The sequence below is a fragment of the Aedes albopictus genome, chromosome 1 (genome assembly GCF_035046485.1).
Source record: "Aedes albopictus strain Foshan chromosome 1, AalbF5, whole genome shotgun sequence".
Lineage (NCBI taxonomy): Eukaryota > Metazoa > Arthropoda > Insecta > Diptera > Culicidae > Aedes > Aedes albopictus.
In genome coordinates this window covers 71,453,197-71,467,563 of record NC_085136.1, presented here as the reverse complement: position 1 = coordinate 71,467,563, position 14,367 = coordinate 71,453,197, and the positions used below count along the sequence as shown (strand labels likewise).

At 39.7% G+C, this 14,367-nt stretch overlaps 1 protein-coding gene across 21 annotated transcripts in view; it reads right to left on the bottom strand.

The window, feature by feature from the left end:
* LOC109397187 (neurobeachin) overlaps positions 1–14,367 on the bottom strand; it is a 405,013-nt gene that overhangs the window by 148,072 nt on the left and 242,574 nt on the right. The gene's annotated exons all lie outside the window — the stretch shown is intronic.

Below are 14,367 nucleotides of genomic sequence, written 5' to 3'. Positions count from 1 at the left end.
TTTCAGAGTATTTCCCCTGGAAATTCCGGAGAATTTCCCCTAAAAATTCCGGAAAATTTCCCTTGGATATTCCGGAAAATTTCCCTTGGATATTCCGGAAAATTTCCCTTGGAAATTCCGGAGAATTTCCCATGGAAATTCCAGAGAATTTCCATTGGAAATGCCGGAGAATTTCCCCTGGAAATTGCGGAGAATTTCCCCTGGAAATTCCGGATAATTTCCCCTGGAAATTCCGGATAATTTCCCCTGGAAATTCCGAAGAATTTCCGCTGGAAATTCCGAAGAATTTCCGCTGGAAATTCCGAAGAATTTCCGCTGGAAATTCCGAAGAATTTCCGCTGGAAATTCCGAAGAATTTCCGCTGGAAATTCCGAAGAATTTCCGCTGGAAATTCCGAAGAATTTCCGTTGGAAATTCCGAAGAATTTCCGCTGGAAATTCCGAAGAATTTCCGCTGGAAATTCCGGAGAATTTCCGCTGGAAATTCCGAAGAATTTCCGCTGGAAATTCCGAAGAATTTCCGCTGGAAATTCCGAAGAATTTCCGCTGGAAATTCCGAAGAATTTCCGCTGGAAATTCCGAAGAATTTCCGCTGGAAATTCCGAAGAATTTCCGCTGGAAATTCCGAAGAATTTCCGCTGGAAATTCCGAAGAATTTCCGCTGGAAATTCCGAAGAATTTCCGCTGGAAATTCCGAAGAGTTTCCGCTGGAAATTCCGAAGAATTTCTCCTGGAAATTCCGAAGAATTTCCCCTGGAAATTCCGAAGAATTTCCCCTGGAAATACCAGAGAATTTCCCCTGGAAATTCCAGAGAATTTCCCCTGGAAATTCCAGAGAATTTCCCCTGGAAATTCCAGAGAATTTCCCCTGGAAATTCCGGAGAATTTCCCCTGGAGATTCCAGAGAATTTCCCTTGTAAATTCCGGAGAATTTCCCCTGGAAATTCCGGAGAATTTCCCCTGGAAATTCCGGAGAATTTCCCCTGGAAATTCCGGAGAATTTCCCCTGGAAATTCCGGAGAATTTCCCCTGGAAATTGCGGAGAATTTCCCCTGGAAATTCCGGAGAATTTCCCCTGGAAATTCCGGAGAATTTCCCCTGGAAATTCCGGAGAATTTCCCCTGGAAATTCCGGAGAATTTCCCCTGGAAATTCCGGAGAATTTCCCCTGGAAATTCCGGAGAATTTCCCCTGGAAATTCCGGAGAATTTCCCCTGGAAATTCCGGAGAATTTCCCCTGGAAATTCCGGAGAATTTCCCCTGGAAATACCGGAGAATTTATCCTTCCATTTCCCTTCTAAGGGAAATTCTCCGGAATTTCCAAGGGAAATTCTCCGGAATTTCCAAGGGAAATTCTCCGGAATTTCCAAGGGAAATTCTCCGGAATTTCAAGGGAAATTCTCCGGAATTTCCAGGGGAAATTCTCCGGAATATCCAGGGGAAATTCTCCGGAATTTCCAAGGGAAATTCTCCGGAATTTCCAGGGGAAATTCTCCGGAATTTCCAGGGGAAATTCTCCGGAATTTCCAGGGGAAATTCACCGGAATTTCGAGAGGAAATTCTCCGGAATTTCCAGGGGAAATTCTCCGGAATTTCCAGGGGAAATTCTCCGGAATTTCCAGGGGAAATTCTCCGGAATTTCCAGGGGAAATTCTCCGGAATTTCCAGGGGAAATTCTCCGGAATTTCCAGGGGAAATTCTCCGGAATTTCCAGGGGAAATTCTCCGGAATTTCCAGGGGAAATTCTCCGGAATTTCCAGGGGAAATTCTCCGGAATTTCCAGGGGAAATTCTCCGGAATTTCCAGGGGAAATTCTCCGGAATTTCCAGGGGAAATTCTCCGGAATTTCCAGGGGAAATTCTCCGGAATTTCCAGGGGAAATTCTCCGGAATTTCCAGGGGAAATTCTCCTGAATTTCCAGAGGAAATTCTCCGGATTTTCCAGAGGAAATTCTCCGGAATTTCCAGAGGAAATTCTCCGGAATTTCCAGGGGAAATTCTTCGGAATTTCCAGGGAAAATTCTCCGGAATTTCCAGTGGAATTCGGAATTTCCAGGGGAAATTCTCCGGAATTTCCAGGGGAAATTCCCTGTGGAAATTATCCGGAATTTCCTGAGGGAATTCTCCGGAATTTTCTGAAGAAATTCTCCGGAATTTCCTGAGGAAATTCTCCGGAATTTCCTGAGGAAATTCTCCGGAATTTCCTGAGGAAATTCTCCGGAATTTCCTGACGGAATTCTCCGGAATTTCCAAGGGATATTCCTCGGAATTTCCTTGGTGAATTCTCCGGAATTTCCTGAGGGAATACTCCGGATTTTCCAGGGGAAATTCTCCGGAATTTCCAGGGGTAATTCTCCGGAATTTCTAAGTAAAATTCTCCGGAATGTCCAGGGGAATTTCTCCGGAATTTCCAGGGGAAATTCTCCGGAATTTCCAGGGGAAAATTTCCGGAATTGCCAGGGAAAACTCTCCGGAATTTACCCTGGAAATTCCAGAGAATTCCTCCTGGAAATTCCATAGAATTTCCTAGGGAATTCCTGAGAATTTCCCCTGCAAATTCCGGAGAATTTCCCCTGGAAATTTTAACAATTTTTCTTTGGAAATTCCAGAGAATTTGTTCTGGAAATTCCAGAGACGAACTTTCTTAGGAAATTTTGGAGAAGTCATACCATTCAGTGAAGTTAGAGAAGTCAGAGAAGTTATAGAAGTAGGATAAGTCACAGAAGTCAGAGAAGCCAGAGAAGTCAGAGAAGTCAGTGTAGTTAGAGAAGTCAGAAAAGTCAGTGAAGTCAGAGAAGTCAGAGAAGTCGGAGAAGTCAAAAAAGCCAGAGAAGAAAAAGAAATCAGTGAAGTCAGAGAAGTTAGAGAAGACAACGAAGTCAGAGTTTTCGGAGATGTCAGAGAAATCAAAGAAGTCAGAGAAATTGGAGAAGTCAGTGAAGTCAGAGATTTTGTAGAAGTCAAAAAAGTCAGAGAAGTCAGAGAAGCTAGATAAGACAACGAAGTCAGAGTTTTCGGAGATGTCAGAGAAATCAGAGATGTCAGAGAAGTCAGAGAAGTTAGAGATATCAGAGATGTCAGAGAAGTTAGAAGTGGAAGAATTCAGAAAGTCAGAGAAAACAGAGGAGTCCAATAAGTTAGAGTAGTTAGAGAAGTAAGAGGAAGTCAAGAAAGTCAGAGAAGTCAGAAAAAAATAGAAGTCAGAGAAATCAGAAAAGTCAGGGAAGTTAGGAAAGTCTAATAGTCTTAGAAGTCAGAGAAGTCAGAAATGTTAAGGAAGTCAGAGAAATTAGAGACGTAAAAGAAAACAGAAGAATTCAAATAATTCAGGGTAGTCAGAGAAGCAAGAGAAGCCAGAGAAGTCAAAGAAGTCTGATGTACATATATTTTGGAGAAGACAGAAATTTCAGAGAAGTCAGAAGAGTTAAGGAGGATAGAGAAGTCATCCAAGTTGGAAAAGCTAAGAAAGCCAGAGAAGTAAGAAAATCTGGATAAGCCATAGAATTGTTAGATAAGTCTGAAAAAAAATCCGAGAAGTCTGAAAAATTAGGAAACCAAAGGAGTCAAGGAAGTCAATGAAGTCACTGCCCTTTCTGGGTAGTGTTTTTATCAAATAATGGTCTTAGCTGTTATTGACATCGTCTAATTAGACAACAGTTCACCTGTTTTTTTTCACCTTCGTAGCTCTCATGGAGCCTGTTCTAAGCTCCAATCTAATTAAATATGGGTCTACTCAGCATGGTTGGGCGGAGAGAAGGTGACACCAACGCATCGTGTGACTTGCTCCATGTCGATCGGTGACAAAATTAGCAAAGGTAGGCGTTTCGTTATATTTTATCTACAGGTAGAGGCCAAGCCTACGGACACGGTTTGCGATGACCGCACCACCACCGACTAGCAAGTAATTTCAACCTGTATCGAGTGCCACGTGTCTCAAGAGGTCATGGAAGTGTTTGCTCTTATTAGTGCTCCTGACATGGAACTGGAAGAGCCATGGAGGAGACATGCTGTTGTATTTAGCATCCAGGACAGTGGTTCTCAAACTTATTGAGGTCTGCGATCCAAGATTTTCTGAAACAACTTCCCAAGCACATGCCATATAAGTGTTACAGTAATGCAACTTTAGGTTGTATAGAAAGTATATTAACGTAATCCTAAGACAGTGCTAGAATAACGTCAAATTAACTTCTATACAACCAAAACTTGCGCTGCCGTTACTATTAAATGACATGTGTGATGCTTGGGTTGTTACACTTCAGTTATTATAAGGTTTCATAAGGGTTCACGGGAGACAATTGCGTCTGTATTGATATAAGTTTATTTCAAATATGTTGTAATTAGATGACCCTTACTAAGTAGGGACTATCAAGGAGTAAGATGATCATAAGTAGAGATTAACATAAAAATATTTTTATCGTTGTTGTAGAACCGTTACAGAACAGTTAATTAAAAGCAACAAGCTGTTAACAGGTTAATATTTTATCTGTTGTGACATCTCCTGAGGAGACTAGAAAACCTTTAATTCAAAATAAATGCATTTCAACTTAATTACAACTTATTTACAACAAGTTTCATTTTTAATGCTCTAGTCTTTTGGAAATTAGTGTGAAGTAAGCATGAAGTATTTTCTCTTAGGAACTTCTGGTTGGCAGTTTAATGAAAACACTCTCTCTCTATATTGGAGCTTCCATTCCGGGAAACACTTTCCAGCTTGAGCTGGTGGATCACTTCGATTTGACGAGTGACTGTCGTCAACAATGCCGAATAATGATAGAGCGAGGCTTAGATGGAAAACAGCAGGGCGCTTAGTGGCATTTTCTCCACGGTGAAATTCCTACGCGAGGAAAGGAAGACCAGGTATTGCTCAACAAGAATTTTGCATAATTTAACAACCTTTTCGGAGTTAATTCCATTACCTTGCAACAGAGCAGAAAGTCAATTTCGGTGTTTTCTAGCATTATCAGGTACGCACGCTAATTACGCCGAATTCGGGTAATTCACACGAATCCTGCTCGTGGTAAACATGTTACACACTGGATCCCCCTTTTTCCGCTTCGCAAAGTACACGAAATGAATTCTCTCCAGCATCGTTCATAATATATCCCGCGAAAACACACACGCACGAAAGCTTGGCAAACTCATTCCGTCCCACTTAACGATTATTAAACGTGGAGCATCTAACGCGGTTGGAGCCTTTGTTTCGATTAAATGGATTCGCGCCTTTTTTCACGTATCAAGCCGCACTCATTCCAGTCGTTCGGAATGTGCTGAGGGAGTAATTTATACGAGTCTATGCTGTACTTTTGAATATTTCAAGGAAAATTTTCTGGAATTTCCAAGGAAAATTTTCCACAATTTTTAAGGGAAATTCTCCGGAATTTCAATTTTCAAAGGAAAATTCTCCGGAATTTCCAAGGGAAATTCTCCGGAGTTGCCAGGGAAATTCCCCGGAATTTCCAGGGGATATTTTCCGGAATTTTCAAGGAAAATTCTCCAGAATTTTCAAGGAAAATTCACCAAAATATTCAAGGGAAATTTACCAGAATTTCCAAGGAAAATTTCCCGGAATTTCCAAGGGAAATTCTCCGGAATTTCCAAAATAAATTCTCCAGAATTTCCAAGGGAAATTCTCCGGAATTTCCAAAATAAATTCTCCAGAATTTCCAAGGGAAATTCTCTGAAACTTAAAGGGGAAATTCTTCGGAATTTCCAAAAGAAATTCTCCAGAATTTCCAAAGGAAATTCTCCGGAATTTCCAAGGAACATTCCCGGAATTTTCAAGAAACATTCCCGGAACTTCCAAGGAAATCTTTCCAGAATTTTCCAGGGAAATTCACCAGAATTTCCAAGGGAAATTCTCTGAAACTTAAATGGGAAATTCTTCGGAATTTCCAAAAGAAATTCTCCGGATTTTCTAGAGGAAATTCTCCGGAATTTCCAGGGGAAATTCTTTTGAATTTCCAGGTATTTCTCCTTCTTTTCCTCGAAATTCTCCGTAATTTTCAAGGGAAATTCTCCGGAATTTCCAAGGGAAGTTCTCCGGAATTTCCAAAGGAAATTCTCCAGAATTTCCAAGGGAAATTCTCCAGAATTTCCAAGGGAAATTCTCCAGAATTTCCAAGGGAAATTCTCCAGAATTTCCAAGAGAATTTCTCCAGAATTTCCAAGGGAAATAATCCGGAATTTCCACGGAAAACTCTGCGGAATCGCCACAAGAAATTCTCCGGAATTTCCAAGGGAAACCCTTCGGAATTTCCAAGGGAAATTCTCCGGAATTCCTAAGGAAAATATTCCGGAATTTCCAAGGGAAACCCTTCGGAATTTCCAAGGGAAATTCTCCGGAATTCCTAAGGAAAATATTCCGGAATTTCTAAGGGAAATTCTCGGGAATTTCCAGGAGAAATTTTCAGGTGTTTCCAAAAGAAATTCTGCGGAATTTCCAAGGGAAATTCTCCGGCATTGTCAGAGGTAAATCTCCAGATTTTAGAAGGGATATTCTGCGAAATTTCCAGGAAAAGTTGTCCAGATTTTCACGAAGAAATTCTCAGGAATTACCAGAAAAAAATATCCGGTATTTCCAAAGAAAATTCTCCGAAATTGCCTGGAATTTCCAAGGAAAATTCTCCAGAATTTCTAAGGGAAATTCTCCAGAATTTCCAAGGGAAATTCTCCAGAATTTCCAAGGGAAAATCTCCAGAATTTCCAAGGGAAATCTTCCAGAATTTCCAAGGGAAATTCTCCAGAATTTCCAAGGGAAATTCTCCAGAATTTTCAAGGGAAATTTTCCAGAATTTCCAAGGGAAATTCTCCTGAATTTCCAAGGGAAATTCTCCAGAATTTTCAAGGAAAATTTTCCAGAATTTCCAAGGGAAATTCTCCAGAATTTCCAAGGGAAATTCTCCAGAATTTCCAAGGGAAATTCTCCAGAATTTCCAAGGGAAATTCTCCAGAATTTCCAAGGGAAATTCTCCAGAATTTCCAAGGGAAATTCTCCAGAATTTTCAAGGGAAATTTTCCAGAATTTCCAAGGGAAATTCTCCAGAATTTCCAAGGGAAATTCTCCAGAATTTCCAAGGGAAATTATCCAGAATTTCCAAGGGAAATTATCCAGAATTTTCAAGGGAAATTTTCCAGAATTTCCAAGGGAAATTCTCCAGAATTTCCAAGGGAAATTCTCCAGAATTTCCAAGGGAAATTCTCCAGAATTTCCAAGGGAAATTCTCCAGAATTTCCAAGGGAAATTCTCCAGAATTTCCAAGGGAAATTCTCCAGAATTTCCAAGGGAAATTCTCCAGAATTTCCAAGGGAAATTCTCCAGAATTTCCAAGGGAAATTCTCCAGAATTTCCAAGGGAAATTCTCCAGAATTTCCAAGGGAAATTCTCCAGAATTTCCAAGGGAAATTCTCCAGAATTTCCAAGGGAAATTCTCCAGAATTTCCAAGGGAAATTCTCCAGAATTTCTAAGGAAAATTCTCCAGAATTTCTAAGGAAAATTCTCCAGAATTTCCAAGGGAAATTCTCCAGAATTTCCAAGGGAAATTCTCCAGAATTTCCAAGGGAAATTCTCCAGAATTTTCAAGGGTAATTTTCCAGAATTTCCAAGGGAAATTCTTCGGAATTTTGAAGGGAAATTCTGCGGAATATCCAGCATCAAAGGAAACATGAGGATTTCGAAATTTAAAAATTTAATATACCAAAGCTTCACTGGTACTGGAATCAGGAGAATTCTGATTCCTCTCCCTCAACTAGTGCCTCCGTCCTTCTGGTTGAAACGGGTGTTATCGCACATGACGATCAGCGAGGCGAATAATTAAAATTCTCCCACTTGAATACCTTCTCCCACTGCATCTACTTCTGCTCTAATGATGGAAAATTCTTGACTTTTTCTCAGCCTCTTCCAGCCACCGACAGGAGTTTGAAAAATTGCCTAACTTAAGGAGCTACACGGCGCTCACTCGCCCTCCATCAACGCGAACCATGTAATTAACGAGATTAATGAACCACGAGCTACGAGGAGGCACGAGATTGACAATGGAGATCTCCTTCTCCTTTTGATTCTGATTCTGAGCGCCTGATTTGACTAAGCACGGGAGTTCTGCTCTGAACGTGGGGCATCCATTGACGACGATGGCGACGACGCCTTGTTAGAACTGGATCAAGGAAGAAATAGAAAGTCGTCGTGTCGTCCGTCATCATCAACGAGCAAAAGTCGTTGGTTGGAAGAAGCACATATTTCACAGGTTTCATTAAATCTCTAATGGGCGGAATTATCGCGTCATCAGCAGGACAATTTCCCTGTTCGAAAGAAATTGAACTAATTGCGAGTTTTTACTGGCTGGTTTGGGAGTTGAAGCCAGTTCACTGAAGCATTGTTCCTACTCAGCAGATACCTGATGGAAAAAAGCAACAATGATAGAAAATTTTATTTTTATGAAAATTTTTCAAAAAGTCCTATAAAAAAAAATATATATATAAAAAGGAAATAAGTTCAGAAAATTGTTGGAATACAATGGTTTTCTTCGTTAATTCCAAAGTATTTCGTAAGGGGCTTTTTTCATTTTTTTAAATTAGAATGAAAGCTCTTACAAGTTCCTAAAATTGTTTATGGAAATTCTATATAGTTTCTATAATCTCTATTATCGATATTTTCAATAACATTTCAAAGAATGGCATTAAAATAATTCCAGAAAATTCGTTTTTAAAACTCTGAATAATCTTCTTTTGAAAAATAACATTGTTTTATATACCAGGTAACTTTTTCAAAAAAAAAAAAAGAAAAGGTTTCCTCGACATGTCAGAGTTTCGAGTTGTGAACAATTTTCCTTATGACTTGAAGTTTAGTCTCCAATTTTTTTGCAAGTTTCCATTGAAAATACCAAGGAATTACTTTAGAAATTGTTGTGATATTTATTTTTACTATTTGTTTTTTTGCCTTTCTCGTACACTAAGTGTACTGGAAAGGCTATATGTTCACTCCAAAAATGACTTTTTGATAGAAGGCCCGGAGGGTCAAATCACATATACCAATCAACTCAGCTCGACGAATTGAGGTGATGTCTGTGTGTGTGTATGTGTGTGTGTATGTGTGTGTGTATGTATGTGTGTATGTGTGTATGTGTACAAAAAAACTCACATCACTTTTTGGCAGTAAACCTCAACCGATTTTAATGGCCGACGGGTCATTCGATGCGGAATCTGGTCCCATTGTTTCCTATTGAATCCAAGGGAAATTCTCCAGAATTTCCAAGGGAAATTCTCCAGAATTTCCAAGGGAAATTCTCCAGAATTTCTAAGGAAAATTCTCCAGAATTTCTAAGGAAAATTCTCCAGAATTTCCAAGGGAAATTCTCCAGAATTTCCAAGGGAAATTCTCCAGAATTTCCAAGGGAAATTCTCCAGAATTTTCAAGGGTAATTTTCCAGAATTTCCAAGGGAAATTCTTCGGAATTTTGAAGGGAAATTCTGCGGAATATCCAGCATCAAAGGAAACATGAGGATTTCGAAATTTAAAAATTTAATATACCAAAGCTTCACTGGTACTGGAATCAGGAGAATTCTGATTCCTCTCCCTCAACTAGTGCCTCCGTCCTTCTGGTTGAAACGGGTGTTATCGCACATGACGATCAGCGAGGCGAATAATTAAAATTCTCCCACTTGAATACCTTCTCCCACTGCATCTACTTCTGCTCTAATGATGGAAAATTCTTGACTTTTTCTCAGCCTCTTCCAGCCACCGACAGGAGTTTGAAAAATTGCCTAACTTAAGGAGCTACACGGCGCTCACTCGCCCTCCATCAACGCGAACCATGTAATTAACGAGATTAATGAACCACGAGCTACGAGGAGGCACGAGATTGACAATGGAGATCTCCTTCTCCTTTTGATTCTGATTCTGAGCGCCTGATTTGACTAAGCACGGGAGTTCTGCTCTGAACGTGGGGCATCCATTGACGACGATGGCGACGACGCCTTGTTAGAACTGGATCAAGGAAGAAATAGAAAGTCGTCGTGTCGTCCGTCATCATCAACGAGCAAAAGTCGTTGGTTGGAAGAAGCACATATTTCACAGGTTTCATTAAATCTCTAATGGGCGGAATTATCGCGTCATCAGCAGGACAATTTCCCTGTTCGAAAGAAATTGAACTAATTGCGAGTTTTTACTGGCTGGTTTGGGAGTTGAAGCCAGTTCACTGAAGCATTGTTCCTACTCAGCAGATACCTGATGGAAAAAAGCAACAATGATAGAAAATTTTATTTTTATGAAAATTTTTCAAAAAGTCCTATAAAAAAAAATATATATATAAAAAGGAAATAAGTTCAGAAAATTGTTGGAATACAATGGTTTTCTTCGTTAATTCCAAAGTATTTCGTAAGGGGCTTTTTTCATTTTTTTAAATTAGAATGAAAGCTCTTACAAGTTCCTAAAATTGTTTATGGAAATTCTATATAGTTTCTATAATCTCTATTATCGATATTTTCAATAACATTTCAAAGAATGGCATTAAAATAATTCCAGAAAATTCGTTTTTAAAACTCTGAATAATCTTCTTTTGAAAAATAACATTGTTTTATATACCAGGTAACTTTTTCAAAAAAAAAAAAAGAAAAGGTTTCCTCGACATGTCAGAGTTTCGAGTTGTGAACAATTTTCCTTATGACTTGAAGTTTAGTCTCCAATTTTTTTGCAAGTTTCCATTGAAAATACCAAGGAATTACTTTAGAAATTGTTGTGATATTTATTTTTACTATTTGTTTTTTTGCCTTTCTCGTACACTAAGTGTACTGGAAAGGCTATATGTTCACTCCAAAAATGACTTTTTGATAGAAGGCCCGGAGGGTCAAATCACATATACCAATCAACTCAGCTCGACGAATTGAGGTGATGTCTGTGTGTGTGTATGTGTGTGTGTATGTGTGTGTGTATGTATGTGTGTATGTGTGTATGTGTACAAAAAAACTCACATCACTTTTTGGCAGTAAACCTCAACCGATTTTAATGGCCGACGGGTCATTCGATGCGGAATCTGGTCCCATTGTTTCCTATTGAAAATGGTTCGGATCGGTCCAGCCGTTCCGGAGTTATGGCCATTTAGGTGTTCCGGACCAGTACCCTTGGAAGGGGCCATACATAAAAATGTAACAAATACATACATGCGACACATCAAACTGTGGCATTTTGGATAACCTGATGAACAGTTAGCAGGAAAACAGTCTCAGACCATATCTGAACCGGTAGTGTTCCGGAACCGGTTCCGGGTGTTCCGCCGGAAGTGGTCAAATATAAAAGTGAACCAAAGCCATGCATGCGACACATCAAATTGCGGCAATTTCGATAACCTGATGAACAGTTAGCAAAAAAAACAGTCTCAGACCATATCTGAACCGGTTGTGTTCCGGAACCAGTTCGTGATGTCTCGCCGGAAGTGGTCAAATATAAAAGTGAACCAAAGCCATGCATGCGGCACATCAAATTGCGGCAATTTCGATAACCTGATGAACAGTTAGCAAGAAAACAGTCTCAAACCATATCTGAACCGATTGTGTTCCGGAACCGGTTCCGGGTGTTTTGCCGGAAGTGGCCAAATATTAAAGTGAACCAAATCCACGCATGTGACATATCAAAGCGCGGCTTTTGTGATAATGAAAGGTTGGCATTAAATAGACTCAGACCATATCTGAGCCAGTAGTGTTGCGGAACCGGTTCCGGGAGTTCCGCCGGAAGTGGCCGTATATAAAATTTGACATAACTTTTACATGCGGCACATAAAATCACGGATTTTCCGACAACTTGATGACCTTTTATAAAGGAAGTATGCTAAGACCACATTATGGACTGTCAGTAATCCCGAAACTAGTTCTGGGTTTCCCTCCGAAAGGGGCATAATATAAAATTGTACCAAACCCATGCATGCGAAACAGCAAAGCGCGGCTTTGTTTGATAACCTAATAAACGTTTGCAAGCAAATAGGCTCAGAAAATTTAAGAGACTATCAGTAGTGTTCCGCAACCGCTTCCGAGCTGAAAGTGAACGGCCAACAAGAAAATTGTCTCAGGCCACATCTAGAACTTGTAATAATATTTCGGAATCGGTTGCGGGTGTTCCTTCGAAAGTGATTTAATAGAAGTCTCCAGTTAGCCTAGTGGTTAAGACTTTGAATCGCCAATCCGGAGACGGCGGGTTCGATTTACGTTCCGGTCGGGAAAATTTTCTCGACTGCCTGGGCATAGTGTATTGTACTTGCCTCACAATATACAAGTTCATACAATGGCAGGCAAAGAAAGCCCTTCAATTAATAACTGTGGTAAAGTGCTCAAAGAACACTAAGTTGAAGCGAGGCCGGCCAAGTCCCAGTGGGGACGTCGAGCCATAAAGAAGAATAAGAAACCAAAATCATGCATGCGATACATAAAATCGTGGCTTTAAAAAAAATGCTGAACTGATAGCAAGAAAATAGCCTCAGACCACATTAATTTTCAGCTTTTCAAGTAACTCGATAAACACTTAACAAGAACATAGTCTCAGACCACATTTGAGACAACCGGAATCGGTTCCAGGTGTCCCACCGGAAGTTGTCAAACGTAAAATTTAACAAAACTCATGCAAGCTGCACAACAAATAGCGGAATTATAAAAGTGAACAAAATAAATGTCAAAGCGATAAATCAAATCGGGGCTGTTTTGATAGCCTGTAAACGTTGGGTAAGATTATAAGTGAAGAAATGGCCAAAGTCTTCATATATGCAAGAGAACAAAATCGTGACCAAAGCGATCTCTTCAAATCACACCATTTCAGATTCCAGCGGTGTAAATGCATAATAGGATGGGTCAACGTTCTATGGAAAAAAATATAATCTAATCGCATCAACATTCGCATCGCATTGACGTTGGTGGGCTTCGTAGCCGAGCGGCTAGCGGCGTCAGTCGTTTAGGTGTCTCGTAAGCCTCGGAGTGTTGGTTCGATTCCCGCTCCAGTCGGGGGGGGAACTTTTCGTCGAACGGAAAATTCTCCACTGGGCCACCGGGTGTTATATATGTGTTGTCCGTTGTCATATGTTAGTAATGTTCAGTCTGTAGAGGCCGCAAGGTCGAAGACGGTGTAATTGTCTTTTAACATCTTATCAGTTTTTTCAATCATCAATCTTCTTTTGCTTCTAAAATTACTGCTCACAATTTGGGTGCGGCTACCATCAATAAGTTTCCAAAATCGAACATGGATTTGTTAAAGTTGTTGTTATTCTATATAAAGTGTTTTCAGGATTCAAGAACATTTTGGCTAACGTCGACAGAAAGTTCATGAGTACATATTCGACGAGAAAGGCACTATCAACACTAGGTGGATAAATCTGGGTTTTTTGTTTTTTTCTTGCTTATCATATATTTGATTATTAATTATTGTTTTTTTTTTCATCACATTTGTATTTTATATTACTTTTGTAGAATTTCCTTCAATATTCCAGTTAGTTAAATGGAAATTTCGAAGGTTTTTTTTTCTTGAAAGCAAGGAGTCAATTTCCTTTTAAAAATCTGGAAAATTTCACATGAAAAATTAAAAAAAAATTAAAATTTTAAATAACTTGTTCATTTGCTATTTCATTTTTTTTTTAAATTTCCCTTTCAAATTTTACCAATAAGATCCATAGTCGCAGTTTGAAGTTCTTTTAACATGTGTGATTTTACAAGTATTTTTCTGTTTCGCAGAAGCTAATCGAAGATCATGATACAACATTCTTTAAATCATTCCTTTCATCAACTCCAATAAATCTCCCCAAAAATCCCTGTCATCCCAGCCTTTCCCCAACAGTGAGCAAACAAAAAACAAATCAGAACACCGATGATACAGCAGTTCAGCCCTATTTTTCTCACGCGCAAAATTGAACCCGAACCGCGGAACGAAAAAGACTAATTCAAAACCGTCCCTCACCGTCTAAACTCGCCGCAAATCCTCGGCAAGCTTATTATCTTATCATATCAAAACCGTAAGCCCACGATGGCGCACTGGCTGAGAATAGGTAGACCAGACTCATGGAGAGAAGGCTCAAGGACGACACGATTCTAAAAACACGCACACCTAGTTGAAACCACCTGTCGTTTCCTACAGTTACTGTCGAAAGTTGGTTTGGATATTGTGAGGAGATAGGGGTGAAACGACCTTTCCTACCTTTTTTCTGAAAATTTCCATTTTCAGGAATATTTCGATAGCAGTTGACTATATAACGATGGTGCATTTTACCCCGAACACCCCCCCCCCCGCCTTTCATATGCTATTGTTGGTGATGATGATGATCATCATCATTACCATCATAATCATCCCCCTACGTCAGAATTTTGTTTTTCACTGATGATGGTGCAAATTTCGTGCCGCCAGTTTT